This window comes from Muntiacus reevesi, chromosome 17, assembly GCF_963930625.1.
Source record: "Muntiacus reevesi chromosome 17, mMunRee1.1, whole genome shotgun sequence".
Taxonomy (NCBI): Eukaryota; Metazoa; Chordata; class Mammalia; order Artiodactyla; family Cervidae; genus Muntiacus; species Muntiacus reevesi.
In genome coordinates this window covers 9,947,076-9,970,010 of record NC_089265.1, presented here as the reverse complement: position 1 = coordinate 9,970,010, position 22,935 = coordinate 9,947,076, and the positions used below count along the sequence as shown (strand labels likewise).

Sequence of the window (22,935 nt, the reverse complement as noted above, 5' to 3'; positions counted from 1 at the left end):
ATAATGGTACAAATGAACTTATTTATGAAACAGAAATAGAGTCAGATGTAGAAAAGAAACTCATGCTTACCAGGGGATAAGTGGAGGAGAGATAAATTGGAAGACTGGAATTGACATATACACACTACTGTATATAAAATAGATAACTAACAAGGACCTACTGTATCATAGGAACTCTATTCAATACTCTGTAATGACCTATATGGGAAAAGAATCTAAAAGAATGTGTGTGTGTGTGTGTATATATATATACATAACTGATTCACTTTGCTAAATAGCAGAAACCGACACATGGTAAATCAACTATATTCCAACCAAAAAAATTGTTTAAAGAATTCATAATAAAAATATATATTACAGATATGGCTATATAGCAATAACATTCTTCTTATCCTGCTCCATCCCTCTGGGCATTCAATTAGCATGAGCAACACTCAACTTCTATTTTAAGTTGAAAATTGAAGAAAACTGAGTAATGAATATTTAACTACCATTTTTGTTTTAATCATTTGTTGCCCCCTTAGAAAAGAGACATTTTTTTTTTCAGTACCAAGTGTGGAATTTGACAGTGCTCTGTAACTGGAGAATGCCAAGGCTTCAATCTGTGGGCAAAAAATGTTGCCTGCCTTGCTGGTAAACAATAAATTAGGCCAGTCATCAAGCCAGCAGCCATTGCAGCCACCTCGACAGTGTGCCCTGAGGGGAATTAAGAATGGAGAAAAACAGGATCCTGGCCCTAAAGAGCTAAAGTATGAAGGTGAGAGCTTTAGTTGCTCAGTCGTGTCCAACCCTTTGTAGCCCCATGAACTGTAGCCTGCCAGGTTCCTCTGTCCAGAATCCTCCAGGTAAGAATCCAGGGGTTGAACCCAGGTCTACTGCACTGCAGGCAGATTCTTTACTGTCTGAGCCACCAGGGGAACCCAAGATAGTTAAAGTGCAGATCAAAGAAATGATTTCAACCAGCCCAGACTCTTGCATCTTCCCAAATATAAAAAAGCACTAAAATCATTAACTTCAGACACCTGGTTTTTGTGATTAGCAGTAATCCTTTGATGTCCCACTCCATTTTTTTTAAAATCAAAAACTCTTCTATATTCTGACTCCTCATTTATCTCTTCAAAGCAGTCCCTCAGAGCTATGTGAGAGTATGCCTTCCTGGGCTATAGTCCTCAGTAATTCATGCATGCTCAGTTGCTCGGTCATGTCTGACTCTTTGCAAACCCATGGACTGCAGCATGCCAGGCTTCCCTGTCCTTCACTATCTCCTAGAGTTTGCTCAAACTCATGTCCTTTGAGTTGATGATGCCATGCAACCATCTCATCCTCTGCTGCCCTCTTCTCCTCCTGCCCTCAGTCTTTCCCAGCCTCAGGGTCTTTTCCAGTGAGTTGGCTCTCACATCAGGTGGTCAAAGTACTGGAGTAGCTAGTAGCTCAGATGGTTAAAAAAAAAAAAATCTCCTTGCAATGCAGGAGACCATCTGCAATGCTGGGAGACTCAGGTTCAACCCCTGGGTGAGGAAGATCCCCTGGAGAAGGGAATGGCAACCACTCCAGTATTCTTGCCTGGAGAATCGCATGGACAGAGAAGCCTGGTGGACTACAGTTGATGGGGTCGCAAAGAATACTGTAGTGGGTTGCCATTTCCTCCTCCAGGGAATCTTCTAAACCCAAGGATCGAACCCATGTCTCCTGTGGCTACTGCATTGGCAGGCAGTCTTTACCACTAGCACCACCTGGGAAGACTTCAGTAATGCATGATTCTCAATTTTTAGGTGGGACATCTCTGTTTCAATTGACAAATACTTAAGAAAATCTACAGAAGCCTAGGTGAAGGCATTCAATGAAAGGAAAACCTGCTGCAGGGAGGGCCATGAGGATGAGCAAAAGCAGCTGGGGCGCAGGAACACAGAACTTTAGGCCAAGGGAATCTCACGAACCTGCACAGAGAAGTCATAGAGCAGAGTGCACTCTAGAGGGTGGACGAGGTGGGGGGGGGGGAGGGTGCAGCCTGGGATGTTTTATCACTACATGCTGTCAACTGAAAAAAAATGCACAACCTAAAAATTGAGAAAGTGAAAGTGAAGTAGCTCAGTCGTGTCGGACTCTTTGAGACCCCGTGGACTATAGCCTACCAGGCTCCTCCCTCCATGGGATTCCCCAGACAAGAATACTGGAGTGGGTTGCCATTTCCTTCTCCAGGGGATCTTCCCGACCCAGGGATCAAACCTGGGACTCCCACATTGCAGGCAGACACTTTAACCTCTGAGCCACCAGGAGTCAGCAGACTTGCTAGGGACTTAAGCCAGGGAAACAGCCTCTCAGATAGCTCAGAGGGACTGTTCTGTCCTTTTTTTTTTTTTTCCCTTTGGCTTATGTTTTTCTTTTTTATTTGGCTTACTTTTTTTTTGTACTTTTTTTTATTTGGCCATGCCATATGACATGTGGGATCTTTAGTTCCCCTGCCAGGGATCAAGCCCACCTGTTGTGCATTGCAAGCACAGTCTTAACCACTGGACCAGCAGGGAAGTGAAAGAGGGGGCTATTCTGAAGAGGTAGAAGAGCCAGGATAAAAGGAGCTTTTGCAGAACAAACAAACAAACAAACAACAACAACAAATCACAGTGTCGAACATCAACTAAAAGAAAAGACAGACATCTCAAGTTAATGAATTTAATGCTTTTCTATGTATAGGAAGATGCACGAGTCTGGGCTCATTGAAATCATTCCTATGATATGCACCTTATCTAGAGCAAGTATCCTGTTTTCTCCATCCTGAATCCCCTCAGAGTGCCGGCTTGTGGCCGCAGCATCCTTTGTGGACTGATGAGGCAGGTGGTAATCTTCCTCCACAGTGAAAAGACCAGAGTTAGAAGTGGGTTGAAGAAGGTGAAAGAAGACATCTGAGAACTCAGAATGCAGCAGCAAATGGACAACGGAGGGGGCAGCAGGTCCACAGAGCTGCATGCAGTGACAAGTCCTTGACTCCCCCACTGCTGAGATGCAATGACATGAGTTCTTACAACCGCATCTGAGTACAGAAGGCAAGTGAGCAGAACCTGGGGGCTCACCCTTGCCCCTCCAGGCCCTAAGTGGCTCCAGTCCCAGCACACTCCCTTCACCTCCGTGTCCCCAGAGCCCTGCACTCAGGTAGCCTCAGGAAGTGTTTGCTGGAGAAAAGGCCAGATAGGTAGTCACTCTCCTGCTGTGGAACTGTCTGATATTATTAGAGAGAAACTGAGCCGTCTCAGCTCAGGGTGTTGTCATCAATGTGTTGTTTCTCTCTTAATCTTTCTGCATCTGTCTCGCCAGACACAAAAATAACCAAAGCTGTTTTCTATTTTAGTTTGCATTTACCCATGGACTGTAGCCCACCAGGCTCCTCTGTCCATGGGGATTCTCCAGGCCAGAACACTTGAGTGGGCAGCTGTTCCCTTCTCCAGGGGATCTTCCCAACCCAGGGATCGAACCCAGGTCTCCTGCATTGCAGGCATATTCTTTACCATCTGAGGCACCAGGGGAGTCCTATTTAATATTGTAAGTCAGGGAGCTTTTACTTTAAATGTTTTAACAAAAAAGTTTCCTATGCTATAAAATGTCAACATGGAATCTCCTACTTAAATTCTGGGGAACTTTTTCCCAGTATTTTTTCTCTCTCTCCAGGATCACAATGATTCTTCCTGCGTTCCTTGGACTCAGACAACGTTTTATGTTAGACAAGTGAGCATCCCCACCACCCTCCTGTCACCTCTCTAGAAGAACAACAGCCTCTGCTCTGAGCTAAGGCATGTTGTGAATCCATTAGTGACCATCAAGTTCCCTTTTTGTGGGCTTCAGTCACCCTTTTCCAATTGCGTACTTGACATTTCCACTGTAATGGCCCAATGTCACCTTAAGTCATTGAAAATTAAGCCTAAGTCCCTCCACTCCCACGAAACAGCTGCCCTGCCTGACTTCTACTTCTGCTAATGGTTCCGATAGCCTCCCAACTCCAAATTCTAAGTTCATGGTCATTTTGGACTTTGCCCCACCCCCCCACAGCCGATGGAGCTAACTGTTAAGTTTTTTCCTCAACTTTTCTCTAGCATGCATCTGAATTGTCACCACCTTGATCATTTTTTAGGCTCACACTACCTCTGCTCCTAACCTATCTACTTGCCTTCATTTTCTCTCTCCTTCAGTCTGACTGATCAGATTAATCTTCCTGTAATAGCCCTAAAAATAATAAGAGCCAACACATACTAAGCACTTACTATGTGGCAGATTCTGTTCTAAGATCTCTTGGCATCTATCTGTTCATTTAGTACTCACAGCAATCATTTTGTTATTCTAACTTTACAGATGAGAAAACTGAAGGCACAAGGAGGTTAAGCAGCCAGTCCAGGAACACACAGTTAGGTGTGGGGGGCATTAAGATGACATACGGGCCTGTCCCTGCCACACTGTCTACAGAGTGTTGACCAAAAAGTACCCTCCTCCAGAGTGGCTCCTAAATCACTCTCTGCCATACTCATGTCAGCGAGACTCCTGTCTTTCCCTTGGCCAAATACCTCTGGTACTTCTCCTCTCCTGTCCTCCTAGGCCCACCTCCATCCTCTCTGCCCTCCTGACCGGTCCTTCCAGGCACAATGGCCTGAGCCCTGCTTCCGTCCCATCTGAGGCCATCATAGCCGAGAGGTATCGGAGCTGTCTCTCGGCTCTGCTGCTCTTGTCGATTCCATTGCAAGGCAGTTGCCCACAGGACCTTCCCTCTTGGAGTGTATGTGCTAAGTACAACGTTCTGGCCTCCTGTGTGATGAGGCCATTCTGGCTCAGAAGACGTTTTGAGGTGGCAGGATCCAAACAGTCATATCGCAATACTGGGTTGACCATAAAGTTTGTTCAGGTTTTCATACCATCTTACAGAAAACCTGAGCGGTCTATTTGGTCGACCCAATATAAACACACTGGTGTTTTCACTTTTTTTTTTAACCTTATTATATTTCATTTTGGGGGCCTTCCCTGGTGACTCAGCAGTAAAAGAATCCACCCGTCAGTTCAGGAGATGCAAGAGACGTGGGTTCGATCCCTGGGTCAGGAAGATCCGCTGGAGAAGGGAATGGCAACTCACCCCAGTATTTTTGCCTGGAGAATCCCATGGGCAGAGGAGCCTGATGGGCTATAGTCCATGGGGTCACAAGAGAGTTGGATACAACCTAGAAACAACAACAATTTCATTTTTAATAATGAAGAGATATTAATAGACATCCTTGACCCTCACCCTTTCCCCGTCTCTCCATCCCTCTTTGATCCTGGCTTTTGCTCAAGGATGGAGTCGGGGGGTCTGTGGTACACATGACGTGACTTTTTTTTTTTGCTTTCTTAGCTACTTTTTCTACTAGGATATACACACACAGCACAAAATTCCAAAGGTATAAAGGATATATCATGAAAAATAAGTCTCCCTTACTACCTGTCCCCAGTCACCTCATCCTCTCCCAAAGGCAACTACTCAGCTTTTCAGAGATATTCCAGACATGCTCAAACATAAAAATATATGTGCTTCATGTTTTTAAAGATTAAAGTTTAATAATTTGTTTTCTGACACTGACATAGATATTAAGTCGTAGTCTATATAGACTACTGGGATTTCCAGGTTGCTTAGTGGTAAAAAATCCACCTGCCAAGCAGGAGAAGTGGGTTCAATCCCTGAGTTGGGAAGATACCCTGAAGAAGAAAATAGCAACCCACTCTTGCCTGGGAAATCCCATGGACAGAGAAGCCTGGTGGGCTACAGTCCCTGGGGTTGCAAAGAGTCAGACATAATTGAGGGACTAAAACAACACACACTACTATATATAAAATAGATGACCAACAAGGACCTATGCTAGAACACAGGGAGCGCTACCCAATATTCCATAATGACTTATATGGGAAAAAGAAACCTAAAAAAAGAATGAATATATGTATATGTGTGAGTGATTCATGTTGCTGAACAGCAGAAAGTAATACAACATCACGAATCAACTCTACTCCAATAAAAATTAGTGAAAAAATAAAAAATATTCTGACGTTGGGGCAATTAGTATCTCATCAGTGTCGTACTGCAGTGCTGCAAGTTTTAGAGATCTGTTGCACAGAATGTGAATATACTCAACACACTGAACTGCAATTAAACTTGATGAAGACGGTAAGTCAAATGTTATGTGTTTTTTACCATACTCTAAAAAATGATCCTGATGTCAAAATGGCAGTATTGATGCAACCATGCACATCCCTTCCCAACTCTGTAAAGCAACTGTCTTTTTTCTGTACCTCTGCTCCATCTTCCCCAAGGCCCAGTGCTGGCCCAGTGTCCGGGCTCAGAGCAGACACTCAATAATCTTGTTTGGTGGAGGGTGGAGGTACCAGTGAAAACCACAGTCCAGAGCAAGGAAGGGCTCTGAGTGAGAGATGGAGTGGGAAGAGGGGTTAAAGAGAAGGGCAAGACAGAAATAAACAAGGAGAGAAACCCAGACAAGGAGAAAAGTACAAGGCTGAACTGTATTGCTTCCTGTGCTCACCACCTCATTCTTCCAGTGCTAGGATGCGCCAAGGTAGAGGCCCCCGTGTTCCTTTCTGTTGGGGTCTCACTCACCCCAGCCTGACCTCCTGAGCTAATGGGCCCCGACTTGGTCCACCTTCACTGCGGTTTGCTCATTTTGCAATTGGCTCTGCTTAGCTTTCCCAGTGCCATGCCCCCAAACAATCACCATCCCTTTGAGAAATTGCTTCTGGGATGACTCAGAAGGAGCCATAAAGCCCTGAATCACCACTGCCCCCTCCTGCTCTGCTCCGTAGCCTCTGCTTCATGTTTTCCCTTCCAGAGACAATTTAGGATCTGTTTCTGTGCTCTTAGCCCTGAACAATGGCTGCCACTAATGCAGACTGAACTGAAATCAGCAGTAACCCTCTCCCTAACTCATTGTTTACCCGAAACTGGCTGTCACTGATAAATGCCCTGCCTGGCCTGGCTACTAACCAAGTTGAAAAAGGAAAGCAAATCAGATCAACAAGAGAACAGATCTGTACTTGGCTGAGGCCCACGCTGCCTCTAAATGATAAGCAAGACATTCATGCCCCTGACTGAGACTGAAAATGATTTCTCTGTGTTTAAAAACTGTTTAAGAAAGATTTTAAGTGATGTAACTTTGAAAAGGCCAACATGGAAGGGAAATGAAATACTCCTTTAAAACATGTGAATTTTTATAAATGCCCAGTAATTCACATGCAAGAAATCTAGACAGAGGCCTTACACGTTTCCCCCAAATTTGCCTTAAAATGAATCAGAGACCTAAATGTGAAATACAGAATTACCAACTCCTAGAAGATAACATAGAAGAAATCCTAAAGACTTTGGGTAGGTACTGGCTTTTTAGATATGACATCAAAGGCATGATGTGTACAGGAAAGAAGTGATAAGCTAGAATTCATTAAAATTAAAAACTTCTGCTCTGCAAAAGACTCTAACAGAAGAATGAGAAAATGAGCCACAAACTGGGAGAAAATATTTGCAACAGACACATCTGATGAAGGTCTGTTCTCCAAAATATACCAAGAACTCCTAAAACTAAACAATTAAAAAAAATTTTTTTTTGGAGTAGGGCAAAAGAAATAACAGACACTTCAAATAAGATATACAAATGACAAATAAAGACATGAGGAGACACTCAATATCATACATCATTGGGGAACTGAAATTAAAATAACAATGAGATATCACTATACACCTACTAGAGTGGCCAAGACCTGGCACGTTGACAACACCAAACGATGGAGAGGGTGTAGAGCAGCAGGAACCCTCGTTCACAGCTAATGGGAATGCAAACTGGAACAGCCACTTGAGAAGACAGTTACGAAGCTTACAAAACTAAGTGTTCTCTTAACATACAACCCAGGAACCATGCTCCTTTGGTATCTACCGAAAGAAGTTGAAAACTTATGTCCACCCAAAAACCTAGACATATGAATGTTTATAGCAGTTTTATTCATAATTGCCAAGACTTGGAAGCAAATCAAGATGCCCTACAATTGCTGAATAGATAAACTCTGGCTTATTCAGAAAACAGAATATTTTTCAGCACTGCAAAGCAATGAACAGATGTGGAGGAAACTTAAATGTATATTCCTAAAGGGAAAGATTATTGTCACCCTGCTTATTTAACTTCTATGCAGAGTACATCATGAGAAACACTGGGCTGGAAGAAGCACAAGCTGGAATCAAGATTTCGGGAGAAATATCAATAACTTCAGATATGCAGATGACACCACCTTTATGGCAGAAAGTGAAGAGGAACTAAAAAGCCTCTTGATGAAAGTGAAAGAGGAGAGTGAAAAAGTTGGCTTAAAGCTCAACATTCAGCAAACTAAGATCATGGCATCTGGTCCCATCACCTCATGGGAAATAGATGGGGAGACAGTGGAAACAGTGTCAGACTTTATTTTGGGGGGCTCCAAAATCACTGCAGATGGTGACTGCAGCCATGAAATTAAAAGACGCTTACTCCTTGGAAGGAAAGTTATGACCAACCTAGATAGCATATTAAAAAGAAGAGACATTACTTTGCCAACAAAGGTCTGTCTGGTCAAGGCTATGGTTTTTCCAGTGGTCATGTATGGATGTGAGAGTTGGACTGTGAAGAAAGCTGAGCGTCGAAAAATTGATGCTTTTGAACTATGATGTTGGAGAAGACTCTTGAGAGTCCCTTGGACTGCAAGGAGATCCAACCAGTCCATCCTAAAGGAAATCAGTCCTGGGTGTTCACTGAAAGGACTGATGCTGAAGCTGAAACTCGAGTACTTTGGCCACCTGATGTGAAGAACTGACTCATTGGAAAAGACCCTGATGCTGGGAGGGATTGGGGGCAGGAGGAGAAGGGGATGACAGAGGATGAGATGGCTGGATGGCATCACTGACTGGATGGGCATGAATTTGAGTAAACTCCAGGAGTTGGTGATGGACAAGGAGGCCTGGCATGCTGCGATTAATGGGATCACAAAGAGTCAGACACGACTGAGCGACTGAAGTGAACTGAACTGAACTGAAAGGGAAAGAAGGTGATCTGAAGAAGTTACATACTGAAGGATTCCAAATACAGGACATTCTGGAGTGGGGGTGGGGAGTCAAAGACAATGAAATGATCACTGTTGGCGAGGAATTAGGAGGGAAGATGGATGAACAGGTGGAGCACAGAGGATTTTTAGGGCAGTGAAACCATTCTGTATAACACTGTAATGGTGGATACATGTCCTTATACATTTGTCCAAACTCTTAGAACAGACAACAAAAAGAATGAACATCAATGTAAACCACAGACTTGGGTGATGGTGATGTTCACCATAAGATGCATCGATTGTAACAAATAGACCACTCTGCGAAGGGATGTTGATAGTGGGGGAGGCTGTATGTGGGGTAGAGGGCATATGGGGACTCTCTGTCCTTTCTGCTCAATTTTGTTATGAATCTAAAACTGCTCTAAAAGCTTAAGTCTATTTAAAAATCATAAGAGGAGGACTTCCCTGGTGGTACAGTAGATGAGAGTCCACTTGCCAAAGCAGGGAACATAGGTTTGATCCCTGGTCCAGAAGAATTCCATATGCTGGAGAGCAGCTATGCCCCTGGGTCACAACTATGGAAGCTCACACGCCCCAGAGCCTGTGCTGTGCAGCAGGAGAAGCCAGTGTGATGAGAAGCCCACACACCACAACTAGAGAAAGCCCACGCGAGCAATGAAGACCCAGCACAGCCAAGACATAAATAAAATTTAAAATCATAAGAGGAAAGATTGTAAGAATAAGTTAATTCTCAAGGTCATATTGTTAAAAACAATAAATATCCTTACTATAAACAACCCCAAGAATGACCACACAAGGTCCTCAGGCCAGGAGGCACAGGTTCTCAACACATCATCTCAATCTCAGCACATATTCTCTCTTGGATCTTTTGGGATGTGGGCACTGTGCTCTGAGTTTTTTTTTTAATTTGGGTTATAGTTGCTTTACAAGTTATGCTGGTTTCTGCTGCACAACAAAGTGAATCAGCTGTATGTATACATATATCCCCTCCTTCTTGCACCTCCCATTCCCCGCCCCACCCCCCCCCCAAGTCATCACAGGGTACCAAGCTGAGCTCCCTGAGTAACACAGTAGCTTCCTGCTAGCTTCTATTTTACACATCGTAGTGCACATGCATCAGTGCCAATCTCCCAATTTATCCCCTTCGCCCCCCACCCCCCCGTCCACATGTCCATTCTCTGCATCTGTGTCTCCATTCCTGCCCTGCAAATAGGTTCATTTGTACCATTTTCCTAGATTCCACATATTTGCATTAATATATGATATTTCAAGCTGTAATTAAAAATCACCCAACAAACAAAAGTCCAGGACCAGGTGGCTTCACAGGCAAATTCTATCCAATATTTAGAGAAGAACTAACATCCTTCTCAAACTCTCCCAAAAAATTTCAGAGGAAAGAATACTCCCAAGCTTATTCCATGAGGCCACTGTCACCTGGATACCAAAGCCAGACAAAGATATCACAAAAATAGAAAATTACAGGCCAATATCTCTGATGAACATGAACACAAAAATCCTCAACAGAATACTAGCAAACAGAATCCAATAGCACGTTAAAAGGATCAAACAGCATGATCAAGTGGAATTCATTCCAGGGATGTAAGGATTCTTCAATATTTGCAAGTCAGTCAATGTGATACACTATTTTAACAAATGGACTTCCCAGTGGTAAAGAATCTGCCTGCCAAATGGGAGACACAGGTTTGATCCCTGGGTCGGGAAGATCCCCTGGAGAAGGAAATGGCAACCCACTCCAGTATTCTTGCCTGGAGAATCCCAAGGACAGAGGAGCCTAGAGGGCTACAGTCCATGAGGTAGCAAAAGTGTCAGGTACGACTTAGTGACTAAGCAACAACAACAACGTGTTAACAAACTGTTCGGACTTCTTAAACCAAGCCGTCATGGTGTGGTACAGTGATGTCTTTTTTAAATTGATTTCCTCCTCATATTTTCCCCTTGCTCGTTCTTCCCCATTCTAATAGACTCCATTCTTAGTTTCAGGATGTAAATTTTTATCACCATTTCCTTGGTTGAATTAACAAGTGGATTGGCTAGATTGTGGAAGACATTAGGGAAACGGAAGCTGGAACCAGGGGGAATTAGATGCTCTGTATTAGAAGACTCCATGCAAGGCCCATTGGTTAATCATGTCTTTATGGATCCCTGGGACCAGTGGTCAGAGCAGGATAATTCACATAGCCAAGGGCATTATTTACACAATGCAAGTGAAGAGAACAAGTGCGGCCATTAAAGAATAAAAAGGATCTGACCAGCAATCTGTACAGATGTACGCCTTCAGATAACTGAAACATATAAGTCAAACTAATTTGCATGTATGTATGTGCATGTTGGGTTATACACAAATTATACACAAAAGAAAGTATGCACTCATGGGCACATAGGTATATTGAAAAGATCAGAAAAACTTCTCCTGAGTATGTATCTTTAGCCAAAATGCAAAAGACGATATTTTCAATTTTTGTCATTGTCATCACATTAACAAGCAAATTACACTGTAACACCAGCTAGTGTGTTTCTCAGATAACAAGTTGTGCACTAACACATAGCTTTTTATGTTTTCTTAAAGTATTCTGTTTTATTTCTTCTAAAATTATAAACAGAGCTCGACATCAATAATTATCGTGATTTTTTTTTGGTCCTTTTGAATCTGGAATATTCACCCACTTCAAGTGGTCAAGTCAATGATTTTTAGTAGATTCACAGAATTGTGCAAACATCACCACAGTTGATTCTGGAATGCTTCATCTTCACAAACAGAAACCTTGTACCCACAACTATCACCCTCCTAGGCCCACAAACCCATCACTCCTAAGCAATCACTAACCTGCTTTCCGTCTCTATAGATCTGATTATTCTGGACATTTCATATAAATGAAATAATATGTGGTCTTTCATTACTGGCTTCTTTCACTTGGCATTATATTTTGGAGGTCCATCCACATTGTAGCATATCTCAGTACTTCCGTCCTTTTTATGACTGAAAAATATTAATTTAGATGTATAGATTATGTTTTGTTTACCCATTCATCTGTTCATGGACACTTGGATTATTCCCTCTTTTGACTATTGTAAAGCTGCTATAACAATGATGAACAAATACCTGCTTGAGTTTCTGTTTTCAATTCTTTGGAGGTATATACTTACATTAGAATTACTGGATTATGTGGTAATTCTATATTGAGTTTTTTGAGGATCTGCCAAACTATTTTTCATAGTGGTTATACCATCTAAAATCCCCACCAGCAACAGGTTCCAGTTTCTCCACATCCTCACCGATACCTGTCAATTTCCTTGGTGATGGTGATGATGGTAATGACCACGGAAGCCTTTTAAGTGGGTATAAAATAGTATCATCCTGCAGCTTTGATCTCCTTTACCCTGATGACTAATGATGGTGAGCATCTTTCCATGTTCTTACTGGCAATTTGCAGATCTTCTTTGAAAAATATTTACTCAAGTCCTCTTCCTATCATTAAATGAGATTGTCTCTTTATTGTGAGCATCTTCCCATGTTCTTACTGGCAATTTGCAGATCTTCCTTGAAAAATATTTACTCAAGTCCTCTTCCTATCATTAAATGAGATTGTCTCTTTATTGTGAGTCCATTTTTCTGACTGGTCCTTGTTTTCAGCCCAAGTTGTCATGTATGTTATAAGAAAGGCCAGGAGGTTAAATTTCACATCCCTCACTGCCAAGACTCCAGTAAGATGGCAAATTTATTCTGAACTATGCTGCTGCCCTGCACTGCTCTGGTCCCCTCAAGTACAATTCTGTCATTGTTACATCATCTGGGGACTGAGTGACCTGACATTCACTTTATGCACCACTGTAAGAGAGGTCTAGTCAAAGCATGATCACTGCTTAAAGGGAGCTTGATGGAAGGAAGATTATGGTTACTTCCATGAAATAAAGCATCTAATCCTCCCCTATTAATAAACTACAATTAAAGAAAAGAATTTTAAATTCATACCTACCCCAGAGGAAGTAGTCAGTAATTTTTGCCTCGTTTGCAACTTAATTGTGATTATATGAGGAAAAAATCTGATTGGTTCACTGCTAATTGCTGAGATGTCAGAGATACATTCCAAGATGAATGGCATTGAACTATGGGGCCCACCCCCACTCACCTGATGGAAGCTACTCCGTTAACAGGGATCACAGTGTTTTTCAGAGCAGGTAGATGTGTGGCCTGCATCAGAAGCACTGGGGATGCTGGGTAAGAATGCATATTCCCAGGTCCTGCTCCAGCCTGGAAACATACTTTTTGCAGGTGGGCCTAGGAATCTGAATTGTAACCTCTGTTTCCTAGGCAGCTTCTCTACATAGCACAGTATGACAAAATGGAACCGGAAGGCTTTTATCAGCCTCTAAGGGAACTGGCAAGCTGAATGTGCAGAAAGAATAACAACTTTGAAAGTCTTTAGATTAAGTACAAATAGGTATGTTAAGAATTTCTCCTTCAAACAGGTCCTCAAGATCTTTTTAAGTGTTGTCAGGTTAGAATTATCCTGATGATCTTATTTCTAGTTGTGTGTGCCTCTGTGCCAAGTCACTTCAGTCATGTCTGACTCTGCATGACCCCATGGACTGTAGCCCGCCAGGCTCCTCTGTCCATAGGATTATCCAGGCAAGAATACTGGAGTGGGTTGCCATACCTTCCTCCGGGGGATTTTCTCGACCCAGGGATCAAACCCACATCTCTAATGTTTCCTGCACTGGTAGGCAGGTTCTTTACCACTAGTGTGACCTATTAAACTACAGAGCAGCCTAGGGCTACACCAATATGCATTAACCGTGAAATACTGAAACCAAATATTTGACTTAAATACAACAACAGAACCCAAACAGGGTTTGGGGTTTCTAGGCAAGAAAGCCTTTCAAACAGCTGCTGAGCAAGGGAGGGAGGGGATGCAGAGAGGAGGGAAGAGCAACCAAGAAACTTATTTAACTTATATGCAGAGCCCATCATGAGAAATGCCAGGCTGGATGAAGCTCAAATTGGAATCAAGATTGCTGGCAGAAATGCCAATAACTTCAGATATGCAGATGACACCACCCTAATGGTAAAAAGCAAAAAGGAATTAAAGAGCCTCTTGATGAAGGTCAAAGAGAAGATTGAAAAAGCCAGCTTAAAACTAAACATTCAAAAAACTAAGATCATGGCATCTGGTCCCATCACTTCATGGCAAACAGATGGGGAAAAAATGGAAACAGTGGCAATCTTTATTTTCTTGGACTCCAAAATTACTGTGGACAGTGACTGCAGACATAAAATTAAAAGATGCTTACTCCTTGGAAGAAAAGCTATGACAAACCTAGACAACATATTAAAAAGCAGAGGCATCACTTGCTGATATAGGTCTGTGTAGTCAAAGCTATAGTTTTTCCAATAGTTATGCATGCATGTGAGAGTTGGACCAAAAATAAGGCTGAGAGCCAAATAACGCTTGCTTATTGATGAGCCAAATTGATACTTTCAAACTATGGTGCTAGAGAAGACTCTTGAGAGTCCCTTGGACAGTAAGGAGATCCAACCAGTCCATCCTAAAGGAGATCAGTCCTGAATATTCATTGGAAGGACTGATGCTGATGCTGAAGCTCCAATACTTTGGCCACCTCATGCGAAGAGCCAGCTCACTGGAAAAGACCCTGATGCTGGGAAAGACTGAGGGCAGGAGGAGAAGGGGACGACAGAGGATGAGATGGCTGGATGGCATCACTGATTCAATGGACATGAGTTTGAGCAAACTCCGGGAGATGGTAAAGGACAGGGTGGCCCGGCGTGCTGCAGTCCGTGGGGCTGAAAAGAGTCAAACATGACTTAGCGACTGAACAACAAACCAAGAAACAATAGTGCAGCCTTAGGGCAGAGTCCTGGTTCCACCTCAAAGGATACACATAGCACTATTTTTGAGCTCTTCTGCAGAACTAAGTTCAGTTCTGTTCAGTCGCTCAGTCGTGTCTGACTCTTTGCGATCCCATGAATCGCAGCACGCCAGGCCTCCCTGTCCATTACCAACTCCCGGAGCTTACTCAAACCCATGTCCATCGAGTTGGTGATGCCATCCAACCATCTCATCCTCTGTCATCCCCTGCTCCTCCTGCCCCTAATTCCTCCCAGCAACAGGGTCTTTTCCAATGAGTCAGCTCTTCACATCAGGTGGCCAAAGTATTGGAGTTTCAGCTTCAGCATCAGTCCTTCCAACGAATGCCCAGGACTGATCTCCTTTAGGATGGATTGGTTGGATCTCCTTGCAGTCCAAGGGACTCTCAAGAGTCTTCTCCAACACCACAGTTCAAAAACATCAATTCTTCTGCTCTCAGCTTTCTTCACAGTCCAACTCTCACATCCATACGTGACCACTGGAAAAACCATAGCCTTAACTAGATGGATCTTTGTTGGCAAAGTAATGTCTCTGCTTTTTAATATGCTATCTAGGTTGCTCATAACTTTCCTTCCAAGGAGTAAGCATCTTTTAATTTCATGGCTGCAATCATCATCTGTGTGATTTTGGAGCCCCCCAAAATAAAGTCTGAAACTGTTTCCAGCTTCTCTCCATCTATTTGCCATGAAGTGATGGGACTGGATGCCATGATCTTAGTTTTCTGACTGTTGAGCTTTAAGCCAACTTTTTCACTCTCCTCTTTCACTTTCATCAAGAGACTTTTTAGTTCCTTTTCACTTTCTGCCATAAGGGTGGTGTCATCTGCATATCTAAGGTTATTGATATCTCTCCTGGCAATCCTGAGTCCAGCTTGTGCTTCTTCCAGCCCAGCGTCTCTTATGATGATGTACTCTGCATATAAGTTAAATAAGCAGGGTAACAATATATAGCCTTGACATACTCCTTTTCCTATTTGGAACCAGTCTGTTGTTCCATGTCCAGTTCTAACTGTTGCTTCCTGACCTGCATATAGCTTTCTCAAGAGTCAGGTCTGGTGGTCTGGTATGCCCATCTCTTTCAGAATTTTCCACAGTTCATTGTGATCCACACAGTCAAAGACTTTGGCGTAGTCAATAAAGCAGAACTAGATGCAGAACTAAAACTCCCACTAAATGGAAGGTGTTCCAGAGAGATGATCACAGCTTGATAATCTCAAAGTTCATCAGAGAATCACCTGAAGTCAGGTTAGAGAAGTGCAAGCCTTGCACACATTTTGACTTTTATCAGCAACTCCAGCCCTTGAACCGTCGCTATAAAACTTCTTACCAAATCCTCCTGGATGGGGACATACAGCTTTTCAGGGCATAAGCCCAGTGTCCCCTTTTTGCCTGGTGAAGCAACAAAGCTATTCTTTTCTACTTCACCCAAAACTCTGGCTATAAGATCTAATTCAGCACTGGTGCCAGAGGTCAAGCTTCTGGCATCAATACCATTTCCAGTATTTCCAACATATACCTACTTTAGAGGACATTTTTCTCTCCCTGTCTCTCTCTCATGCAATGAAGAGAGCAGAAATAAACACATGTTCAATAACAAGGGGATGCCAAGCTGGCCCACTAAAACAATGGAATATATGCACTTATTAAAACTATATTTATGAAGACTACTTAAAAAGTGATATTGAGAAAAAACAACCTACATAGGCTCTGGTGATTATAATTCTGTATTATAGAAAATACAGATACAAAACAGTCAGAAGTAAGTTTCCAAAAATGTTAATAGTGGCACTCTCCAAGTGTTAAGACTATAACTAGTTTGTTTTCTTCCTACTGTTCAAACTGTCCAGCTTTAAAGATCATATCTTCTTTTTAAAATGCAAAAACTTTTTTTTAATAAAGGAGGCATTTTATTGCCATGAATAGTTATCACTTCTCAGTGCAATTTTCTTTCAGTGAAAAGGAAAAAAGAAGAATGAGCTTTTTTCTTTCCTTTTCCTGAGAACAAAAAAGATAAAGAGAACAGTGAGCAGGCCTGAACATTCCTAGATTTTTTTTTTAACTTTAACCACTCCTAACTCTGCATGTCTGTAAATGGCTTTTCTGCCCCCTTACTGCAGAAGCTACCTATTTTCCTTTGACTCTATGCTAAATATATCCTGTATCTGGTGTTTACCATTACAACACCCTTCCCCTTGTTACATATCAGAAAGAAGGCTGCAGAGCCACGGAACAGCCAGACTCAACTACTGGGTTACTGATGCCAGTTTATGACTGTCTTTGAAACAATGCAAGAGGAAAAAAGTCAAGATCCTATCACCTTTGTTCCTCTTCACCAACACCTGCCTGGGAGCCCTTATGTTATATAAGTTCCTAGACTCCTCATGGAGTGGGGGCACAGTTCTTGAGGCATGAGTCTACTGTGTTCCCCTCTCTGCCGGCTGAGAATTAAAGCTACCTTTCTATTTCCTCCAAACTCTGTCTCCGTATTTTTGTGTATTTGGTTTCAGTGGGCAGAGAAGGCCAAGATTTTGGCCAGTGGCACAGCCATCTTGCCTGCAGCACAGTTCATCTAATCAGAAATGCAAGGAAGTCAAGTCCTCCAGAAATTCAGTACTTGAGTTTTTCTCTTTCAGTCTCCACGGGGCTGGTTTCCCTGGGGCAAAATGCCAAGGACTTTTGCCAAACTGAAGGATATCATCTTGACAGAGTGTACTGCTTCCTGAGATAAAATTCAACAATTGAACAGGGTGGAATCAATTCATTAGAAAGTAAAAGTTGTGAAACTTGAGTTCTGAGCTCTGCTCTGCTCTCAGCTGCCTGGCTGATGTTAGGAAAATCACTCCTGCTCCCCTGCCCTCCATTTATTTGAAAATGAAAAGGTTTTGAAACCAAACAGGATCCTGTGGGACTTCTGGGCATGATAACCTTACTGTGCTTCCCTCCCCCCATTTCTTGTTCATAGGAATTAGCCTACAGCCTCCAGGACCTTCCCTGAGTTCCAAAGGGCAGCTTCAAACAGTTGCTAATCAGGGAAGGGAGGAGACACAGAGGGAAGGAAGGAGCAATAACAATATATCTGAACTCTTTTGCAGAACTAAAAGTCCCAACTAATGGAAGATGTCTGACTGTGTGGATCACAGCAAACTGTGAAAAATTCTTCAAGAGATGGGAATACCAGACCACCTTACCTGCCTCCCGGGAAATCTGTATGGAGGTCAGGAAGCAACAGTTAGAAGTGGACATGGAACAACAGACTGGTTCCAAATCAGGAAAGGAGTACATCAAAATTGTTTATTGTCACTCTGCTTATTTAAATTATATGCAGAGTACATTGTGCGAAATGCTGGGCTGGATGAAGGACAAGCTGGAATCAAGATTGCCAGCAGAAATATCAATAACCTCAGATATGCAGATGACATCACCCTTATGGCAGAAAGTGAAGAAGAACTAAAGAGCCTCTTGATGAAAGTGAAAGAGGAGAATGAAAAAGCTGGCTTAAAACTCAACAGTCAGAAAACTAAGATCATGGCATCCAGTCCCATTACTTCTTGGCAAAAAGATGCGGAAACAATGGAAATACTGACAGACTATTTTTCTGGGCTCCAGAATCACTGCAGATGGTGACTGCAGCCATGAAATTAAAAGACGCTTGCTCCTTGAAAGAAAAGTTATGACCAACCTAGATAGCATATTAAAAAGCAGAGACATTACTTTGCCAACAAAGGTCCATCTAGTCAAAGCTATGGTTTTTCCAGTAGTCATGTATGGATGTGAGAGTTGGACTATAAAGAAAGCTGAGCACCGAAGAATTGATGCTTTTGAACTGTGGTGTTGGAGAAGACTCTTGAGAGTCCCTTGGACAACAAGGAGATCCAACCAGTCCATCCTAATGGAAATCAGTCTTGAATATTCATTGGAAGGACTGATGCTGAAGCTGAAACTCCAATACTCTGGCCACCTGATGTGAAGAACTGACTCATTGGAAAAGACCCTGATGCTGGGAAAGATTGAAGGCAGGAGAAGGGGATGACAGAGGATGAGATAGTTGGATGGCATCACCGACTCCATGGACATGAGTTTGAGTAAGCTCCAGGAGTTGGTGATAGACAGGGAAGCCTGGGGTGGTGCAGTCCATTGCGTCACAAAGAGTCGGACACAACTGAGTGACTGAACTGAATGGAAGATGTTAACTAATTGAGGAAGCATTCTTCACTCCAGAGAGATAGTCACAGTTTGATAACCTTGAGAACCACAGAAGCTCATCAGGGGGCCACCTGAGACCAAATTAAAGGAATGAAGACCCAGAACACAACTTGATCCTTATCAGCACCCCCACCCTTGAAATACTGCTATAAAGTAAGTGTTAGTCGCTCAGTCGTATATAAAACTCCTCACCATATCCTCCTGGATGAGGACGCAGTTTTTCAGGGCACAAGCTCACTGTGTCCCCCTTTGTCTGGCAAAGCAATAAAGCTATTCTTTCCTATTTCACCCCAGACTCTGAGATTAGATTCAGCACCAGTGCATGGAGGCCAAGCTTTGGCATCAGTATGACTAGATCTATAAGGTCTCTCCAGGTTTAATAGTCTGCAAATCCCACTTACAGAGGTCACCAGCTCAAGGAGATCTCTGTTTTGTAAAAAAAAAAATACCTCTTAAGTGTATGGGTGTATAGGGGAGCATGAGCAGCAAGTCAGAAGGACTCATCCTCAAGAAATTATAGACAAAGAGCACAAAGGTATATGAGCGGTGATATTCCTCAAGTGTTGTTTCAACAGTGAAAACAATGTAATTTTCCAGCAGTACAGGAAGAATTGAATAAATTATGGTATAACCAAAAGTGTAATATTTGGTAGTCATTTAGAATTGTGTAGATCTCTACCTACTGACAGAGAAAGTTATTCATTACATGTTAAATGGAAAATCTACTTATAAAAATCTATAAAATATACCTTCTGGGAATATGTGGATCAACACAGTTCTTGAAAAGTGAATATTGATTATTTTGTGGTGGTGGTGAAACTGCTAATAAGATTTTTCTTTTATCTGTAATTTCGAATTTTCTACACTAAACATGCCTTACATGTGTAATTCAAATACACAGGGTAGACCAGTCTGGGTTCTTCAGAGTAGCAGAACCAAACAGAACCAATAGGAGACCAGATAGCTCTCTCTGGAGAGAGAGAGAGAAATTCAAAGATACAGACAAAACAAAGAGAGACAGGCAGAGAGAGAGAGAGAGAGACAGAAAAATATACAAAAATATACACACAGAGAGAACCAATAAGACAGAAATACATATTCACAGGATATAGATGTTTATGTATGTATAAAGAAATATATTTTAAGGAATTGACTTGTGTGATTGTGGGAGCTGGCAAGTCTAAAATCTATAGGGAAGGCTGGCAGGCTGGAAAATTGGGCAGGAGTTAATGTTGCAGTTTTGAGGCAAAGTTTCTTTGGAAAATCTTAGGTTTTGCTCTGAAGGCCTGTAACCAATTGGATGAGACCCACCCACATTGAAGATGTTAACCATATCCACAAAATATCTTCACAGCAGCACCTAGAGTCATGTTTGATGAAATAACTGGGTAATGCTGCCCAGCTAAGCTAACACACAAAACTAACCATCACATTTAAAAAAAAAAAAAAAAGGTTGCTCCATTGTGTCCAACTCTTTGCAACCCCATGGACTGTAGGCCACCAGGCTCGTCTGTCCATGGAATTCTCCAGGTGTAGAAGAAACCCTGGTGGCTCAGACAGTAAAGTGTCTGCCTGCAATGCAGGAGACCCGGCTTCGATCCCTGGGTTGGGAAGATCCCCTGGAGAAGGAAATGGCAACCCACTCCAGTACTCTTGCCTGGAAAATCCCATAAATGGAGGAGCCTGGTAGGCTACAGTCCATGGGGTCACAAAGAGTCAGACAGGACTGAGCAACTTCACTTTCACTAACTGGAGGGAAAGGAGCAGGGCACAACTTTTGAAAGAATGACATAGCCCAAGGACACAACATAAACTGTTTAGAATCAACTGGGACCAAGACTAGACCTTGATCCTCAATCAGAAGTGAAATGACACACTCAGAGGTGCCATGACAGTTCCAAGGCACCATTAAAAAACCAAGGAGTGGGCGGTGGCCCAAATCCTGGAAATCTCCATCCCTTCCCCAAAACTGCTGGAATAACCTCCCACCCATTAACATATGAAATTACCCAGTTTATGAAAACTAACCACGACACATCTGGTGGCCGTGTCGCCCTCTGCGATGGCCCACACTCTGTCTGTGCAGTGTGCTTCTCTCTGAATCTGAATAAACCCACTTCTAACCTATCGCTTTGTCTCTCACTGAATTCTTTCTGTGATGAGACATCAAGAACCTCAGTTTCATTAGGTCCTGAAACCAGGTGCTGTGGGTTTGGGCTGGGTTTGAGTCCCAGCCACACGGCTTCAAGTCCCAAGCAAGGTTTTGGCTGGGTTCAAGTCCCAGCTATGTGGGTTTAAGTCCCAAACTGTGTTTTGGCTGGGTTCAAGTCCCAATCTGTGGTAAACGGTTTCACAGGCAAGAATACTGAGTGGGTAGTTCTCCAGGAGATCTTCCCAACCCAGAGACTGAACCCAGGTCTCCTGCATTGCAGGCAGATTCTACCAGGGAAGCCCAACCACTACATAGCATAATTCTTTTCAAGTGATGAAGTAAAACAAGATGGAGACATTTTAATTCAATGGGATCCCATCAGGCCCAGACCCTGCAGTCTGGTGTGATGAGGGGCTGTTCCTCCAAAGAGAGCCTGCAGGGGTGGCTCTTTCCAAGATCTGTGGTGGATGGTTGGGCAAGTGTGGGAGGAGGGAGGGGCCTCAGGTAGGAGGAGACAGGAGATCCAGCAGAAGGTGCATGGAAATGATCCCTCCCTGAGAATCCTCAGTTACCATGGTTGTGAGATATCTGTGAGCCTGTTACAAGGAAAATTCAGTTCTGATCCATGTTGAGTCTGTTTCTTTTACTTTAACCTTTGCTTCCCATTGCTTTTGTTCACTATAAGGATACTGTCTATACATAATGGCCTGTCTCAGGGAACCCTGCCCCTCTGCCTGAATGTTAAATCAAAGTGCCTTTGTTCAGGACCCTGACTACCTGTGGATGCCTGCTGGTGGTTTAGTTGCTCAGTTGTGTCGGACTCTTTGTGACTCCATGGACTGTAGCCCACCTGACTCCTTTGTCCATGGGATTTTCCAGGCAAGAATACTGGAGGGGATTGCCATTTCCTTCTCCAGGGGAACTTCCAGACCCAGGGATTGAACCCAATCCCTGTACTGTAGGCGATCTCCTGCATTGCAGGTGGGTTCTTTACTGACTGAGCCACCAGGGAACTGGCCCCTGTGGACGCCTACAGGAAGAAAATTAACCCATCCTCTCCCTGAAACTGGCCTTTTCAGGAGACACTTGCAAGATTAATGACCTTTTTACTTCCTTACCTTCTCCCACTCTCTGTTCTGTAAGACTCTGGCTTCCAGCCCTTGTAAGATGATTATTTTTAGACATTAGTCTGCCTGCTTCTCAGTCTGCCAGCTTTCCAAATTGTCTCCTATTCACTGGTCTGTCATGAGGCAAGCAGAGCGGGCTTGGACTTGGTAACAAACCAGAGCTGCCCATGTGGCAGCTGGCACATGGATGGCAGGAGAAAGCAATAACAACAACAACAACAAAAAAAACCAAGAGGACAGAGAGTGGAAGGAAGCTTAATGCCCCAGGCTGTGGAAACGAGCTGTCAGCTACAAATCAGTGCTTGCCAAGGGCATATGCCATCTGCCCCTGCAGAGACTGAACCCTGGGCCACTGCAGCTGTTGACCTTCAAGACACCCTGAAGCGAACTCAGGGTGGAGAATGAGGCACTTTGTGCTCCAGGGAAACTGATGGATCAGGTCTTTAGATAGTTAGACA

General features: G+C 43.1%; 1 pseudogene; it reads left to right on the top strand.

Annotated features, from left to right (window-relative positions):
* Positions 1-615: 615 nt before the first annotated feature.
* The window catches only part of LOC136148748 (large ribosomal subunit protein uL1-like), a 140,341-nt pseudogene continuing 118,021 nt past the window's right edge, over positions 616-22,935 (top strand).